Source organism: Erythrolamprus reginae, chromosome 1 (genome assembly GCF_031021105.1).
Source record: "Erythrolamprus reginae isolate rEryReg1 chromosome 1, rEryReg1.hap1, whole genome shotgun sequence".
Taxonomy (NCBI): domain Eukaryota; kingdom Metazoa; phylum Chordata; class Lepidosauria; order Squamata; family Dipsadidae; genus Erythrolamprus; species Erythrolamprus reginae.
Genome location: NC_091950.1, coordinates 95,897,105 through 95,914,217, shown reverse-complemented (window position 1 = coordinate 95,914,217; position 17,113 = coordinate 95,897,105). Strand labels below are relative to the sequence as shown.

Sequence of the window (17,113 nt, the reverse complement as noted above, 5' to 3'; positions counted from 1 at the left end):
AAAAAAAGTGCCTGCCACCTTCAATGATTCACCTTCACTTTTTTAAGCTATTGGGGTTTTCCCCTTCCTTTTGATTGTGACTTGGGTATAATGGCCGTAAAGATTTGATATGATCTATATTAAGTAATTTTTATCATCATGAATTCTAAGCTTCCCCTGTGAATACAGGCCGCTCACCGTCTGCCACAGATTAAAGCGGAAAAATCCTAATGAGAGATTTTTTTATGACCAAAGTTACATTACATACAGCAGTGATGGCAAACCTTTTTTTTGCTTGGGTGCCAAAAGGGTGTGCATGCACGCAATAGCATGTATGTGAGTGCGCACACCCATAATGCAACGCTCTCCCCTGTGCATGCATGCATAAACACCCCATGCTCCTCCTTCCTGCAGATGCACTCAGGCCTACTGAATAATTAAGGTCCAGGGAAGTGAACACAAGAACAAGGGGGCACAATCTGAGGTTTAGTTGGGAGGAAGTTCAGAAGCAACATGAGAAAATATTATTTTACTGAAAGAGTAGTAGATGCGTGGAACAAACTTCCAGCAGACGTGGTTGGTAAATCCACAGTAACTGAATTTAAACATGCCTAGGATAGACATATATCCATCCTGTTCTGCCGGCGTGTCTCAACTGCCCGTAATTACAGGGCAATTAGTCCAGAAAGACACACACCACACGATAGAAGGAAAACCCAAAACTCTTTATCAACAGAAAAGCAGAAACAGCTCCCTTTTTAAATGTCAAAGGGATTTTATGGTACACACAAGGCACAGGTTAAATGCAGTCCAAATGCTCACCCAATAACTGGGAAATTGAGTCCAATTCTAAAGTCCAGAAAATCCGCACACAATCTTCAACAGCAAAAACCACGATCTTGACGAAACTATGAATCAGATAAACTGCTATGAGGCTAAAACAGCAGGCTGCTCTTTTATCTGTAGCACTAATTACAGCAGCCCCACCCAATCACAGGTGGCCTCATTTATCTCCTGTAATAATCCTTCAGTTGTTGTCTCCTATGCATCACTCTACGCATGCGTGGATGTGTCATACATTCTTGTTCAGAATCCAGGGATGATAAGGATGATTGATCTCCTCCTGGGCTGTCTGCCAAACTCCCCTCTTCCAAGTCACCCCCACCTTCTTCTTCCGAGGAAACTTCACTCCCTGACTCTGTCGGCAATAAAACAGGCCTATGACATGTTGATGTTTCCCCTGCATCCACCTCCACATTCCTTGGAGCAGGAGCTGGGCTAGAGCCAACCACAACACATCCTAAGATAAAATGCAAGAAATAGTATAAGGGCAGACTAGATGGACCATGAGGTCTTTTTCTACCCTCAATCTTCTATGTTTCTATGAAGTCTAACTGGTGGATGGTGAAAAACGGGCCCAAGGGGCCTATCAGAAGTTTGCTTCTGAATTTTTGGTAGGCCTGTTGGGCTGTTTTTCGTCTTTCCCAGGTTTAAGGACGCTTTCCTGAAGCATGGGGAGAGCGAAAACGGCCTCTCCTGTCCTCTGGAAGGCCAAAATTCAGCTGGACAGTTCACACATGTGTACTGGAGCTTACATAGGGCAACACCTCATGTGTCCTCAGATATGGCTCCACGTGCCACCTGTGGTACACGTGCCATAGGTTTGCTATCATCGACATACAGGAATACATTTAGGAGATGACCAAGCTGAATCTGTGGGTTCACTTGTACACATTTGAACAGCCTTGGTTCCTGTTTTCTTCCACCTGACAATATGTGTAATAAGATCTTCACTAACATATTTTTAGTTTGGAAAGGCACGTTGTTGAGAAACTATTGACAAACAAGGGAATATAATAGTGAATGACAGGGGAGGGCACACTTTAAGATTGTATTCAAGTGGATTTTTTATGTGCAAGGCCTCTTGCTGAATTACTTTTGAAGGGTGCATTGCCCTCCCAGACTGTATTCATTAAAAAAAAAAGCACAACCAATTCTATATTTAATGTGACTGTGTACAGATAGAATTACTTGGAGGTTTTGAGTGGGTTAGCGTCTGATCGAGTTAGATATATTGTATAAACAAGGAAAATACCTCTTGCGGAGCCAAGTCTCAACTCTTAGACTTAGGTCTAGGAGAGCGAGCTGTTGCTACACACAAACGGCATTCACACACTGTAACAAACCATAATATGCTTACTTCTACTGTAGTTTATCACATTGCATGAAACCAATCATTCTGGTTTATAAATCATGTTTATAGCTTGGCAAATGAACTATAATAAAAGAAATAAAACAAATGGCTTAATGATTATGTGACTCCAACCATTTGTTTGTTTGTTTATCAGATTTCTATGCCACCCTTCTCCTGGGATTCAAGGCGGCTCACAGTAAACAAATAAAAAACATGAAGAAATCTAATATTAAAATACTATAAAAAATCTCAATACTAAAAACACATAGAAATCTAACTTAAGTTGTATTCTAAAACCCCCATAAATTTAAAAACCAATCTTCCATATTCATCGTATCATTCTTCACTCATAGGCCAGGGTAGATGTTAAAATTTTAGTGGCCCAGGCCTGTAGGCCGAAATGCATTTTCAAGGCCTTGTGGAAGATTGGAAGGGTGGAAGTGGAACGAATCTCTGGGGGGAGTTGATTCCAGAGGGCTGGGGCCGCTAGAGAGAAGGCTCTTCCCCTAGGTCCTGCCAGATGGTATTGCCTGGCTGCTGGGACCTGGAGAAGGCCAACTCTGTGGGACCTAACCGGCTGCTGGGATACATTAGGCAGCTCCACCCCAGAGCACCCAATCTGCACTGAAAGATGTTGAAAGAAAATGCAGGGCATACTGCATAAGCCACAGCCACAGTGTGATAGTAAAAATTTTGGTAGCCCTTCACTGCCCAGAGACCAATAAGAACACACAGTCGCTGTTCTCCGGGTACCATCAGCCAAATAATGCCGGTTGATAGGCCCCAGGGGAAGAGCCTTCTCTGCGGCGGCTCCGGCCCTATGGAACCAAATGCCTCTGGAGATTCGTACCCTCCCCACCTTACCAGCTGTTCCCAAAGCTGGCTATTCCGGCAGGCTTGGTGCCATTGGTGACTGAGACATCCGGCCTTGCATGATGATTGACTGGGAGAGCATATGTGTTTTAATGGGGGTTTACTAACGAATGTTTTATACTGTTTTATAAATTTTTATTTGCTGGAGGCCGCCCAGAGTCCTTTGAGAGTAGGGCGACGGATGGATGGATGGATGGATAGATAGATAGATAGATAGATAGCTAGATTAGATAGATAGATAGATAGATTAGATAGCTAGATTAGATAGATAGATAGATAGGTTAAATAGATAGATAGATAGATAGATAGATAGATAGATAGATAGATAGATAGATAGATAGATAGATACATTAGATAGCTAGATAGCTAGATTAGATAGATAGATAGAAAGATAGACAGAAAGATAGATAGGATAGATACGATAGATAGATAGATTAGATTAGATAGATAGATTAGATAGATAGATAGATAGATTAGATAGATAGATAGATAGATTAAATAGATAGCTAGATAGATAGATACATTAGATAGCTAGATAGCTAGATTAGATAGCTAGATAGCTAGATAGATAGATAGACAGAAAGATAGATAGGATAGATATGATAGATAGATAGATAGATAGATAGATTAGATTAGATAGATAGATTAGATAGATAGATTAGATAGATAGATAAAATAGATAGATAGATTAGATAGATAGATTAGATAGATAGATTAGATAGATAGATAAAGATAGATAGATAGATAGATAGATAGAGAACAAACAAACCCTGCTACAAGGAAGAGGTGAATCCTGTAAATCTGCCCCTCCCATTGTGTCAATATCTTTAACACAGAAATTGCAGATCGTGTCCTGCTTCCTCCCTCCCTCTTCCCCGTGCTTCTTTAGGCAAGGGAGTGGGTAAAGTAAAATCTTCTCTTGGGGAGATATAGATGATTATAATCTTTTACCTGTAATTTCCCAAGAAGAGCAGTGGGACTGTCAGTCACAGCTTGTCCACTGAGCACTGGGAATATTAACTAGATTTTAAGAACCCTTCAGCACTCTTGCCTCAAGATTCAAGTCACACTGTGGTAGGATAGGAAAGCTAAGCTTTCAAGTGGGAGGTGGGATATCCCCTCCAAGAACATACAACTCAAAAGCCAAAGCCAGAGTACAGTAAATATTTGATAGAACCTCAAGAGGGAAATTTTAACTACATTCTTTCATGTCTCATAGGTATGATTAACAATTGCACATTTATAAATTGTTTTTTTTTACTTTCTCAAAGGAGGGAGAGAGAACTGGAGCATTATTAACAACACATATACAGTATCTAATATAAAATCCCTTCAAAGAGGAAGGGCTTAAAATAAATTTACAGCAAGTTCCATGACAATGTGTATACTTAACAAAACCCAGCTGCCTTTTGAATGGAACTGCATTGCAAAAAAACAAGTTCTTTTTGGTGTTAATCCATGACTAATCCAAGATGATTTGCAGTTATTGCAATGGAAAAAAGATTGATAGGAGAGCATAGAACCAGATAAATGTGCAATCCCTTTTGGTGTCCAAAATAAAACATTGCATAATACTCCATACCAATTTCACACATTGAACAAAGCAATTTGAAGATATGAAGACTTCAATTTCCAGAATTTCCCTGCTGGTTGGAGACTTTGGGAGTTGATGTCCACCCATCTTAAAGTTCCTAAAATTGAGAAACACTAATCCAGGGTATATTATTAACTATTTGATATAATTGTGGCTCTGTTTATGAACCCAGTTTTATTTAGTTAGTTATGTTAATCCTCACCTCTTAAGCTGCCCACAGGTATTTAACTAAAGTCTAAGACCATGTTGATCAACCTGGACTAGCTGTAGTGGTACAATTCTTAATCCGAGCACATGTAATATTATTTCCACTAGCAATATAAGGTGTAAGGAAAGAGGCAGTGTGAACAGGAAGATTTTTAATGGACTAATCTTTTCAACAGCATGACAACATTGATGCCAACAGTGAAGTATTTCTACTGCTGCATGAAGTTCTGAATGTAATGTTTTACCTATCCTTTCCTAATCACGGATCTTCAAAGATCCACATTCCAGATACCAAGTACATTGTTTCCCTATCTCATTTACCAGAGTCATGTCAAATGTGTAGGTCAGTGATGGCGAACTTTTTCAGCACCAAGTGCTGAAAAGGTTGCATGGAAATATTGCACATGCTCGTCAGGGCCGTGCTTGCATGCACAGGTCGGGTTTTGGCACTGCTGCACGCATGAAGGGATTGCGCTCCAGAAAAGCCAAATTTCCAGGTTCTGCCATAAATGCGCACCTGACAATCAGCTGGCCGGGGCGCATACGCACACCAGGTTTTCGCACTGCTGTGCACACGAAGGACAGCTGATTGTCGCTCACATACGCGCACCAGAAACCCGGAAGACAAACAGGCAAGGCTGTGCAGCCTACTCCAGAAGAACATTACTTTTGTGCATAAATACATGACTTATGATGTCACCAAGCATAGAAAAGAACTCCAGAGTCACAAAAATGTCTAATCTGATGTTGGTAACCTGGATAGGCTGTAAAAGGAGAAAGGTGAGTGTGTCTCCCGTTTAACAGTGTAGGTACAGAACACAGATCTTACACAGCAAAAGTGAAGCACTGTTCAAAATACTCCTATACCAAACATTTCTGTCAAATGTCATTGATTTTCTAGTTCAGCACAAAATCCTGCTTCTTAGTGAAGTGTCATATTAATGTGTCTCCAAATTTTTAAATGCAAATAACTGAGTGAAAGGGATGGCTGGACTTTCCATGTAGACATAGGAGACTAGAGAAATCTTTCAATATCGGCACTGCTGCCAATTAGTGATAAGTTTAACCAGAAAGTTTATTACCTGTTTTTGGTGGAGTCTCCTTTCTATTGATCACAACATTGCTTTATCTAGAATACAGGAAGATATTCTCTTTATATGACTGAAAAGGTGGAGCTAGCAGCCTTTTAAAAACTGCATCCCGATCATCCTATTACTGGTAAAATATCCAAAGAAATGGAGACTATTATTGCAAGAGAAAAATGGACAAATCCAGGCAAGCACAAAGAAGCAAAAAGCTCTCTTGACTAATACGTCCAGCATCCAAGGTGGAGAAATAACTTTTTCAGCACGACATTTTCGTGATCTGGATTTTTTCCCTACACCCAAAAGGTTATTATTTGCTCTGTATATTTTCTTCCTCAATGTACATTAAGGGGTATTGAATTTCTATTTTGTATTATTCAGGGGCTATCTTTTGCAGAAGATCTGATCTGTAACCTCTGGATATTACATCTTATTTGGCAATATGGAGTTCTGTGCTATCAATGAAAGACCTCCAAGTATCATCTCTTCTATGTAGTTCAGTTTAGATGTAATTTATTTTTTTTAATTCTGTTATAGTCCAAGCCCAGGATGGTTATTTTGGTTTTTGTCATGGCTTACAAATTCTTGGTTCTCTTAAACCCAAAGTGGTAGCTACAGTAGGTTGTCAATCATTGTCAACAATACGGAATGCCTATCTCAGTGATGGCAAACATGGAGCCATATCTGCTGGCACGCTAGGTGTTACTCTAGCTCAGCTAACCAATGTGCATATGTGTGCCAGCCAGCCAGCTGACATTTGGTTTGCCCAGAGCTCTGGGAGGGCATTTTCGGCTTCCAGAGAGTCTCTGTGGGGATGGGGGGGGGGCATTTTTGCCTCTAGAGCCTGGATAGGGTGAAAAACAGGCCCACCAGCGTTTGGGAAATGGGCTGTTTCAAGCCTCCAAAGGGCTTCTGGGTGGGGAGCCATTTTCACCATCCCCAGGCATTGAATTATGTGTGTTGGCACTCAAGCATGCACAATAGCACACGCACATGCATTTACAGCACCCGAGGTAAGAAAGGTTCACCACCACTGGCCTATCTTGACTAATATTGACTAAACAATCACTCCATTCTTTCCAACGTCTTATTTAACCTGGCTTTCTTTTGCACATGTCTCAACAGATAAAATATTTCAAAATAGTTTTACTGACAATTGAAATCTTTGGGGTTGGGCTAACATTATAATAGAGGAAGAGAGGTGTATAGACTATGACCTGGTTGTTTAACTCTATATACACTGATCAAAAAAAAGAGGGAACATTTAAAAAAACAGAATATAACTTCAAGTAAATCAAACTTCTGTGAAATCAAATTGTCCACTTAGGAAGCAACACTGATTGACAGTCAATTTCACATACTGTTGTGCAAATGGAATATTAGAATATTTTGTTCATTCAGATCTAGGATGTGTTATTTGAGTGTTCCCTTTACAGTATTTTATTTTTTGAGCAGTATAGTTTTCCTCTTGCAGTGCCAGCGTGTATCATTCACTGGTGTTATCATTAAGCATTTATTTACTAGTAGAGCAAGCCATAAGAATGTTTCTAATTTGAAGTAAAATAATTGGAATGCCTTTATGACAAGTACTACTGTTCTTGTTCTTCTAGCAGCGAGCTGCTTATCAGCTAACTGATAAAAGAGATATCTTTTCAGCTCAAGAAAGCTCATGAATTTGAGGGGAAGTTTGAAAATATTCAGCAGAAAATTTCAACATCCTGATTAGTAGATTCATATTAATTGTGTGGCTTGATTCTCACCCCCCACTACCACATGACTCAGAGAATAGATTTATGGGCCTCAGGAGGCCCAGGCCCACAAGTATGTAAAAAAGTCATTTTGGGGCCCGAAATGAAAACACCCACCAATCACACCTTGAGAACTAGCATAACCTAGCAGTTAAGGAGCTGGAAGAGGCAGGGATAAAATAGGTTCAAGCCCAGTGTCCTGTATGCAATCATCTGAGTTATTTACAGTTCATCAGTAACTTTCAATCAGACTGACCTCACAGAGTTGTTGGAAGGAAAGTACTACAGTGATCCCTCGATTTTCGCGGGTTCAAACTTTGTGAAACGCTATACCACGGTTTTTCAAAAAATATTAATTAAAAAATACTCCGCGGTTTTTTTTCTATACCACGGTTTTTCCCACCCGATGACATCATATGTCATCACCAAGAGTCACTTCTCTCTCTCTTTCTCTTTCTTTCCTGTCATTCTCTGCTTCAATCATTTTCTCATTTCTCTTTTTTCTCCCTTTTTCTATCATTTTTCTCTCTCTCTCTACCGTCCACTCTCCCCCTCTTGCTCTCTCTCTCTTTCTCCCTCTCTGTGAGAATGCCTGCCCCCACCTCTCCTGCAGCCCCCTCGCTGATAGCTGGGACGAAAGTGCTCTCAGCTAAGGGACTGTGAGAGGGGCGAGGCAGGCATTCTCAAAGCGCTCAGAGCGGCTACCGGCCGAATGAGGAGGATGAGAAGCCGTAGCCACCAGCGCTGCTGCAGGAGGACCCGTGTCCGAAGAAAGCCGGTGAGAGGGGTGGATCGGGCAGGCGGGCGGTAACGGCGAGGGGGCCGGAGGTGCTGGGGGGGGCGGGGGCAGCCGACATTCAAAGCAATCTTTGCCGGCCTCCGCACTTTCGTCGCTCCCTGCCCTAATTTCAAGCCCGGCTCCTTGCGCTGCGTGAGGGTAGTTTTTGGCTGTCCATAGTCAAAAATGGTGTTTTTACTTCCGCGCCGCTACTTCGTGGAAAATCGACTTTCGCGGGAGGTCTTGGAACATAACCCCCGCGAAAATCGAGGGAACACTGTATATGCAGCTTGAAGGAAAGGCAAAATATAAAGCAAGCAGTCAAATATAAGCATTTTTTTCAGTTGGTCCTCAAATAAGGAATGAATTTGTTGTATGGAAAGAAGGTTGCAAAAAAACAACAAAAAACCCCAAGTCATAATAAACATAATAAACATATCCATCCTAAGATAAAATACAGGAAATAGTATAAGGGCAGACTAGATGGACCATGAGGTCTTTTTCTGCTGTCAATCTTCTGTTTCTATGTTTCTATAATGGGCTGCAGTAAAAAAAAATCCAGGAGAAAAAAGTCCCTGTTATTCCTATGGGAAAGGCAATTGGGAGCAATCAACTGTTCCATTCTTGACATCCAGCCACATGACCAGTGGCACTGCTAAGAATTGGAGAAATATTCCAGCCACTCCCATGTATCAAACTGGGGGGAGCAATTGGGCAAAGATTTAGAAAAAATAAATGGCTTCTCTATTCTAAGTTCCCTTTTCTTTTCCTCAGGGGTCCCATGGTTTGGAGTGGAACTATTTTTAAGGGACTGAAAAGAATTCCAGCAGCTTTCGCTACCGTTGTTCAATTTATTTCCAATTCTGGGCCAATTTATTTGAAGCTGCTGAAAAATGCATTCACCTTTGGTTTGCTATGGTTCTGATGATTTTGTCCATTGGTGAGAACTCCTGCCTCATTTTAACTTTGAGGTTCAGTATTCCTGTTCCTGCAGTTTGTCTTTTCCTATATGCATTATTTCAAACTTCTCTCCTCCCCCGCCAGCTACAATACCAACCTGCAATCATGGTTTCAGCTTTGGGTGGGGGGTGTCTGGCTGAAAACTTTCGCCAGACCAATCCTTGAACACAGCTCATGTGTCTGGAACTCACACAGCATTTCAGACATTTCTAAGAGGCCTGCAAGGGGCGTGCATAAGCGCACCATCGTGCCTACCGTCCTTGTCCTGTCTTCTTTTATCATTACTTTCTATGTTATGTTTATATAAACTACTATCCTATATTTGATTGACAAATAAATAAAATAAATAAACACTCTAAAAAATGTCCAGAGATACTTTACTAGAAGAGCCCTCCACTCCTCCACTCGCAACAGAATAGCCTATGTAACTAGACTTACAATCCTGAAGCTTAGAACTATCTTAAACACAACCTAAGTATAGTCCATAAAATCATCTGCTACAATGTCCTTCCTGTCAATGACTACTTCAGCTTCAACCACAACAACACAAGAGTACATAACAGATACAAATTTAAAGTAAACCTCTCCAAACTCAACTGCAGGAAATACGACTTTAGTAACCGAGTATTTAATGCATGGAAATTACTTCCTGACTCTGTAGTATCATTACCTAACCCCCAAAACTTTACCCTTAGACTATCCAATTCCCAAAAGGTCAGTAAGGGGTGTGTATAAGTGCACCAGCATGCCTTTGGTCTCCTGTCGTAATATTTCTCTTACTAGTATCATGTATATAAGCATTGTTGTCTTTGTATACTACCAATATGTACGTACGTACATACGTATGTACATAAATTAAAATAAAGAGAGATCACAAGACAATGCTACTATATCAACATTTCCAGGGACTTTTAAATGCAACAAAATAATTTTGACCTTATTTTCTCCTCATATTTTTGCCCATTATGCCAACTTCACGTTTTTATTGCAATGAATAGAATTCTTTATTGTCCAACTGTGATTGGACACAAAAGGAATTTGTCAAGAAATGCAAATGAATATACCCAGCAATCAAAGCAAATGAATATATATCCTGCAAGATTGTCTTGCAAAGCAGCAAATGCACATGAGTGTATACCCTGAAAACCATGAATGGGAGAAACTAGCAATTTGTGCGTGTGTGTGTTGTGGGGTAGTGGGATCATACTGGAAGATCCAGGCTATTCAGATGGTGACATTTTCCATTTTGCTGCTTTTTTCAGTTACAGTAGCACTGGTCTCCTGGCATCCTTATTTTCTCTGGGTTATTATGAAGAATTGCAGATCAGGTTGAAATTTTTTTTTGAAGGACCGGGGCTCGAAACCCCCGGGGAGGGTTTATAAAGTGGCTTTTGTCTGTGTTTTTCCAATTGTGAGATTTTTTTTTCTCCCCCTCCTCCATGCTATATGGAGTCTACTAACACTCCCACGCGGCAGGGCCCGTATTCTGTAGCACAAAAGAGTGCGTTTTCTCTCCCATCTTCCAAATCGCACTCTTGATTATTCAGATTAAATCTAGGCAGCAAAGTAACTGCGGTAAAAAGCAAACAGACCGTACAGGCAGAAAGCATTAGTAAGCCACTTAACAACTCTTGTGCCGGGGCTCTGCTTTCAGGAGCAACCACAGAGCGATTCGGATTATTATTATTTTGTTATCTGCAGACCGATCTGCCTACAAAGCAAACCGGCCGGGGTCCTTACCTCGGCCCCGGGGAAACTCCGCGTTAAAGCAGAGCCTGCTCCATTCTAACCCTGCACTCCTGTTGATCTGCGCACCAAAAAGCCTTCTCAGCTGGCAGCCCTTCCCATTGGCTCAGGGATCCTAGGAACCGTCCAATAAGCTGATAGATTTCTTATTGTTTCTTTAGTTAAAAGTCTCTTGAGGGAACTCAGTTTAACCCTTTTCAGGCGTTTGGATTGGCCCGGCTGCTGAGGGAGTTCATCTCTGTCTTCTCTGGTTCCCTCCGGCCTTTCCTCGCCCGGTTGCTGGTGTCGCTTTTTAACCCCCCTCGGGCCTGTTTCTTTTGGAGCCTCGCTGCAATTTTCACTGTATACTGTCTAGACGTTAAATACATTCAAAGCAGCTTCTCCGTTCGGTACACACTCTCTCTCTCTCTCTCTCTCTCCTCTCTCCCCCCTCTCCCCCCCCCCTCTCTCTCTCACACACACACTCACACACACACACACACACACACACACACACACACACATAAATGAGAATAAAACCTTTCCTAGGCCGTTTTTAAATGCTAACAAAAGTTCTGTTCTCCCCCCCCTCCCCCCCCAACCTTTTTGAATGTTCATATACACTGCTCAAAAAAATAAAGGGAACACTTAAACCACACAATATAACTCCAAGTAAATCAAACTTCTGTGAAATCAAACTGTCCATTTAGGAAGCACTGCTGACTGACAATCAATTTCACATGTCAGCACAATTTTGTACAGAACAAAGTATTCAAAGACAATATTTCATTCAGATCTAGGATGTGTTCTTTGAGCGTTCCCTTTATTTTTTTGAGCAGTATATATTTCCCGATATAATAATCCTCAGAGCATAAGAAGACGCTGTTCTCTAGTCCTAGCCAAGGTGGGGATTCTCACATTTGCATTTCTGTTCCAGATTAATTTATGGTAGTCCTTATGTGCTTCCAGGCATGGCTTTTATGGGATGGGGTGGGGTGGAGGGATTCGAGCAATTTCAGCTTCTACTTTTTGTCAGGCAGTATCCTCTCTTAGCAGCTTTGGAGACATTTTATTTATTTTTTATTTTTTTACAATGAACTGTATTTTGCAATGAACAATGTTCAGTATTTTACAATGAATAATGGAATTTACAATGAACTATAAGCCTTTCAGGACAAGAACTTGGATTTGCTTCTATTCCCCCACCCACCCACCCAAATAAGACTACATACCCCAAATAAAAACATGGTAAATGAACATTTTATTAGAAAACAAAAAAATGTGACTGAATAGAGTTTGAGATACTTTGTAAAAATTTATCTTCAGCCAGTAGGATTTAATAACCTATACATGGGAATGGGCTATTAAAGAGTTTTTGATGGTCTGTTGTACAATATGTAAACCCCTATTCAGTCAGGCTTTTTTTTCCTAATAAAATGTTCATTTACCAGATTTTTTGTAGATGGTACCATTCTGTTTTTTTGAGTTTTTATTATTTGTGTTAGATATGAGACACCTTAGGAATCATGCATTTGAAAGGCAAGCTGGGTATACATTTAAAAAAAATATTTGTGCTGTAGAATAGAATAGAATAGAATTCTTTATTGGCCAAGTGTGATTGGGCACACAAGGAATGTCTTGGTGCATATGCTCTCAGTATGGCTTTATTCTGTATGCCTTTATTCAATAGAAGGCTTTATTCTGTATGCCTTTATTCAATAGAAGGAGGCTTCTGTCTATTTTTTTTCAACAGTCCATCTGAATAACCTCTAATAATAAAAGGTATTTGTACTAGTAATTTATCTCTAAGGTCTATCACTCACTCTTTCAATTAAAAACCGATCACTTGGCCTTGATGGTATAGCAATTCAGCATATTTTCCAGGAGTATCAGCTTATATTGGGATAGGGCTGATAAATCTCCAAATGGTGAAGTAAATACTATACCTCAAGTAGAATGTAGCATGAAGACAAAATTAAGAAAGCCGCTTCCTCAAATACTGTGATTGAAATGGCCGCTTTTACTAAGTTTTGCCCTCTGGGTTCAGATTGTATGGCCATCAAGAGGAAGAAAAGAACAAACTAATTGTGGATATTGACTTGTCATAGCAAAAAGGCAAAGCAAAAGGATTGGTGCCTTCCTCAGATAGGAGTCTGGCCAAATGCCCAATCATTTAAACTTGCTCCTGGGAAAGTTACAATTTTTATAATATTTCCCTTTTTGTTTTGTTTTGTGCCAATGATCCCCTCTATAGCACATGTGGGGTTCAACATTAGATTTTGCATAACCCAAATCTGGTAAATATCTTTTGGTGAGAAATGATTTACAGTAAAACAAATGGTGAGCCCTCTTTGTGGCTTTTGCAAAAGAATGAAGAATGTGGCTAATTTACATATCATCTTCCACTGCTGGTTCTCAAAAACTTTTTAACACATAGGAAAATAATATTTTTCAAGGCTGTCTGGGAAGTGTGTTTCTTTTTCCTTATTGGTTTTGATTATGTAAAAATGCCCCCTTTCCCACTCATTGTTCTCACTGCTGGCAGAAAAATTGGAATGTTAGACCAGTGTCTTTAGACATTCAAGGATTCCAGAATTCAAGGAACTGGACCGGATTTTAAAAATAACTATTCTCTTACAACCTACTTGCAAAAGTGATTTGAAAGAAGACACTGAACTATAGGACTTCCTATGGTAGATCTGCAGAAATTTAAAGGGGACAGTATAACTGATATTATTAGATCCTTTTGATAAAACCCATGTGCTTTGGGATAATACTGAATCTAGAGCTTTATTTCTGGATAGCCACTAAAAGAATGAGAATGAGATGCCCAAGATTCTACCTCTATGTTGCCATCCAGTGGTCATCCAGATTTTTAAAGTCTAGAAATGTAGGTCAAATAAAATTGGAAGAATGGGATTTAGGCTGCTGAGTCCAAATGTTGCTTCAGGTGTAAATCCAAATTAAAATATCCTAGATTGACAGCTGTCTAATCTCTGTTTAAACCATTTTAAGTGGAACCCACATCTGTCTAAGTAATTGCTTCTATAGACAAACAGCTTTTTATGTTTCTCCAGATATTCAGTTGGTATCTCTGGAATAGAAACCCATCATACTGTATTTTGTATTCCAAAATGAGAAAGAACAAGTATTATTCTTATATTTTATGCTTATTTTATGCCAGTGATTGATTGCTACCAGTTCACACTGATTTGGCAAACCAGTAGCAGCGGTGAGAGGCTCCACCCACCCGCCAGACACCATCAAAAATCCTCTGCGCATGCACAGAAGCATTGTGCATCCTCAGAGCACACACACGTATCCTTATACTCCCATCCCTTATTCCAAGTGAATGTGTAGATGACTACCATCAGAGACCTTATGTTTTGCAGAGGAAGGGCTTAGCTGCAACAGATATACTTGGCTAACATTTCCTAGAAATAAATCTATAAGCAAACTGAATACTGTATTACCCATTTTTCTAGGCCAAAGTACAGTATTCATTTGGCTTATTTATTGCTTGTGAATTTAGCCTGTTGCCATTTATTAGTCTGTTGCTTCTCATCCTCAGCAACTTTCAGATCTCCTCCTCCCCAGCATGCTGACTGGGGAATTCTGGGAAATGAAATTCACACAGATTGCAAAACACTGTATTAGTTTATTTAGTTTGTAGTTTATTATTGTTATTACATTTTTATCCAGTCCTTCCTCAAAGCAGCACATATGCAAAAGTCTTTTCTTCATAACTCAGAATAGGTTTAATGTTTAGTAAAAAAAAAATTTGTGGAAAATTTGACATTGTTTATCCAGCCATATCTATAAATTACAGCCATGCTTGTGAATTGAATGGGGCTATGGCTCTTGCCTAGATCTGATCATGGGTGTTCTGTATTTTGAGTTCCTATATCAGGAAAGACTTAATGAACTCAATCTGTATAGTCTGGAGGACAGAAGGAAAAGGAGGGACATGATCGAAACATTTAAATATGTTAAAGGGTTAAATAAGGTTCAGGAGGGAAGTGTTTTTAATAGGAAAGTGAACACAAGAACAAGGGGACACAATCTGAAGTTAGTTGGGGGAAAGATCAAAGCAACATGAGAAAATATTATTTTACTGAAAGAGTAGTAGATCCTTGGAACAAACTTCCAGCAGACGTGGTTGGTAAATCCACAGTAACTGAATTTAAACATACCTGGGATAAACATATATCCATTGTAAGATAAAATACAGGAAATAGTATAAGGGCAGACTAGATGGACCATGAGGTCTTTTTCTGCCGTCAGTCTTCTATGTTTCTATGTTTCTATCTCATCACTAATTAAGAATGTTAGGTTATCATCTTATTTCAGTGGAAACTCAGTTTCATGACAGTCTATATGGTGAATTCATGGAGTATTGTGCCTGTCATTTTAATCTCCTTGCAGGGAAGGACATAAATGACCATTACTTACATTAGCCTTCTTCAGTATTGACCATTACTTTCACCCATGCTCCATAGACTTAACATAATAGTATGTGTTCATTTTAGAATGCTTTGTAATGTGATTGCTTTGTGGAACTTGAATTTATAAGAAGTATGAAAAATGGCTATGAATGTCTGATTGAGAAAGAAAATCAGAAATGATGAGTAATCCACTGGAAAAATGTAGGGGGGAAATTAATCCCAAACTATGTTAACACAGTTTTGAAATGCAGTCCATTTGGAAATCAGATGCGATTATGCATGTAAAGCTTTGGCCCATAGGTCACAAATCTAATAAATAATAAAATAATAATAATAATTTAGCATGCACACATTTTATATGTACCTATGTGTTCCTTGAGCATATATTTGTGTCCATCACTATACATTAATACTGAAGACATAAAGTGACCTCATTTGATGTAAAACCTGGAAAGTCCAAAATTAAATGGTTATTGATATATATTGATTAAAAAGAAAGAGTATGAAACAACTGGAAAAGAAAAGCTAAAATAGTATAGGGAGGAGATCCTATTAAGAGCTGAGGTACATTAAACCTAACTGTCAAATGAAACTATGCTTAGCCACTCCACATACAATGCCTGTCTCTTATTAGCGTTGTCAGTTTAATGAGCACTAAAATTTACCGTTGCATTTTTCTTTTAAACCATGTAAAGAATGGGTGGAACTTAGAGCTGTGTCTTTTGTTGTAGAGTATTGGAAACCTCAACTGGAGTGTGGTGGGGGAAGGTTCATTCCTTACTGAACGGAGAGAAGGGAAACACAGATGTCACAGCTGGAAATGGAGATTTATCTTGGCAGGCAGAGAAGGAAAATATATATATTTCCAAAAAAGAAAAGGGAAAACTTATAAGAATTCCCTCCCGATTTGGCACAGTTCGCCAGCAAGAGAGGAACCTCTGACTTGCAGAGGAGGCTAGCTAAATCTTCTCGATGTGGGATTCCATCCAGCCACATTGATTTTTGCTGCTCTGTATTTATTTTAATATAGGAATATCAGGACAGTATCTGAAGGCAGTGAGGAAAGCTGTATGTAAAAGATGTAAAGACAGGGCAAACCAGAAGACAGAAGAAAGGAGAATTGTTGCCTCTAAAACTGATGCTCAAGAATTGCAATAACACTTAGACTTATATACCATTTCACAGTACTTTTACGACCCTCTCTAAGTGGTTTTCAGAGTCAGCATATAGCTCCCAACAATCTGGGTCCTCATTTTACCGGCCTTGGAAGGATAGAAGGCTGAGTACTTATGATATTTATGACTTTTGAGATAAATAAATCTCTCTCTTCTTCCCTCCCCTCTCCTCCTGTGTGTGTGTCTGTTGTGATGGTGCAATAATGAGAACATGTGGTGGAAATATGTTGGGAGGCCTCTTTCGATCTTGCATCCATCCCTGAAGGAAAATGGGTGCCACAGCCAATGGCTTGGCAGTCTTTCATGCTCGCTCCGGGAATGAGATGGCTTAAGCAGGAGCAGATTTTCCT

The 17,113-nt window shown here is 39.8% G+C and overlaps 1 protein-coding gene across 3 annotated transcripts in view; it reads left to right on the top strand.

The window, feature by feature from the left end:
* The window catches only part of CREB3L1 (cAMP responsive element binding protein 3 like 1), a 236,034-nt gene that overhangs the window by 108,776 nt on the left and 110,145 nt on the right, over positions 1-17,113 (top strand). The window lies entirely within an intron of this gene.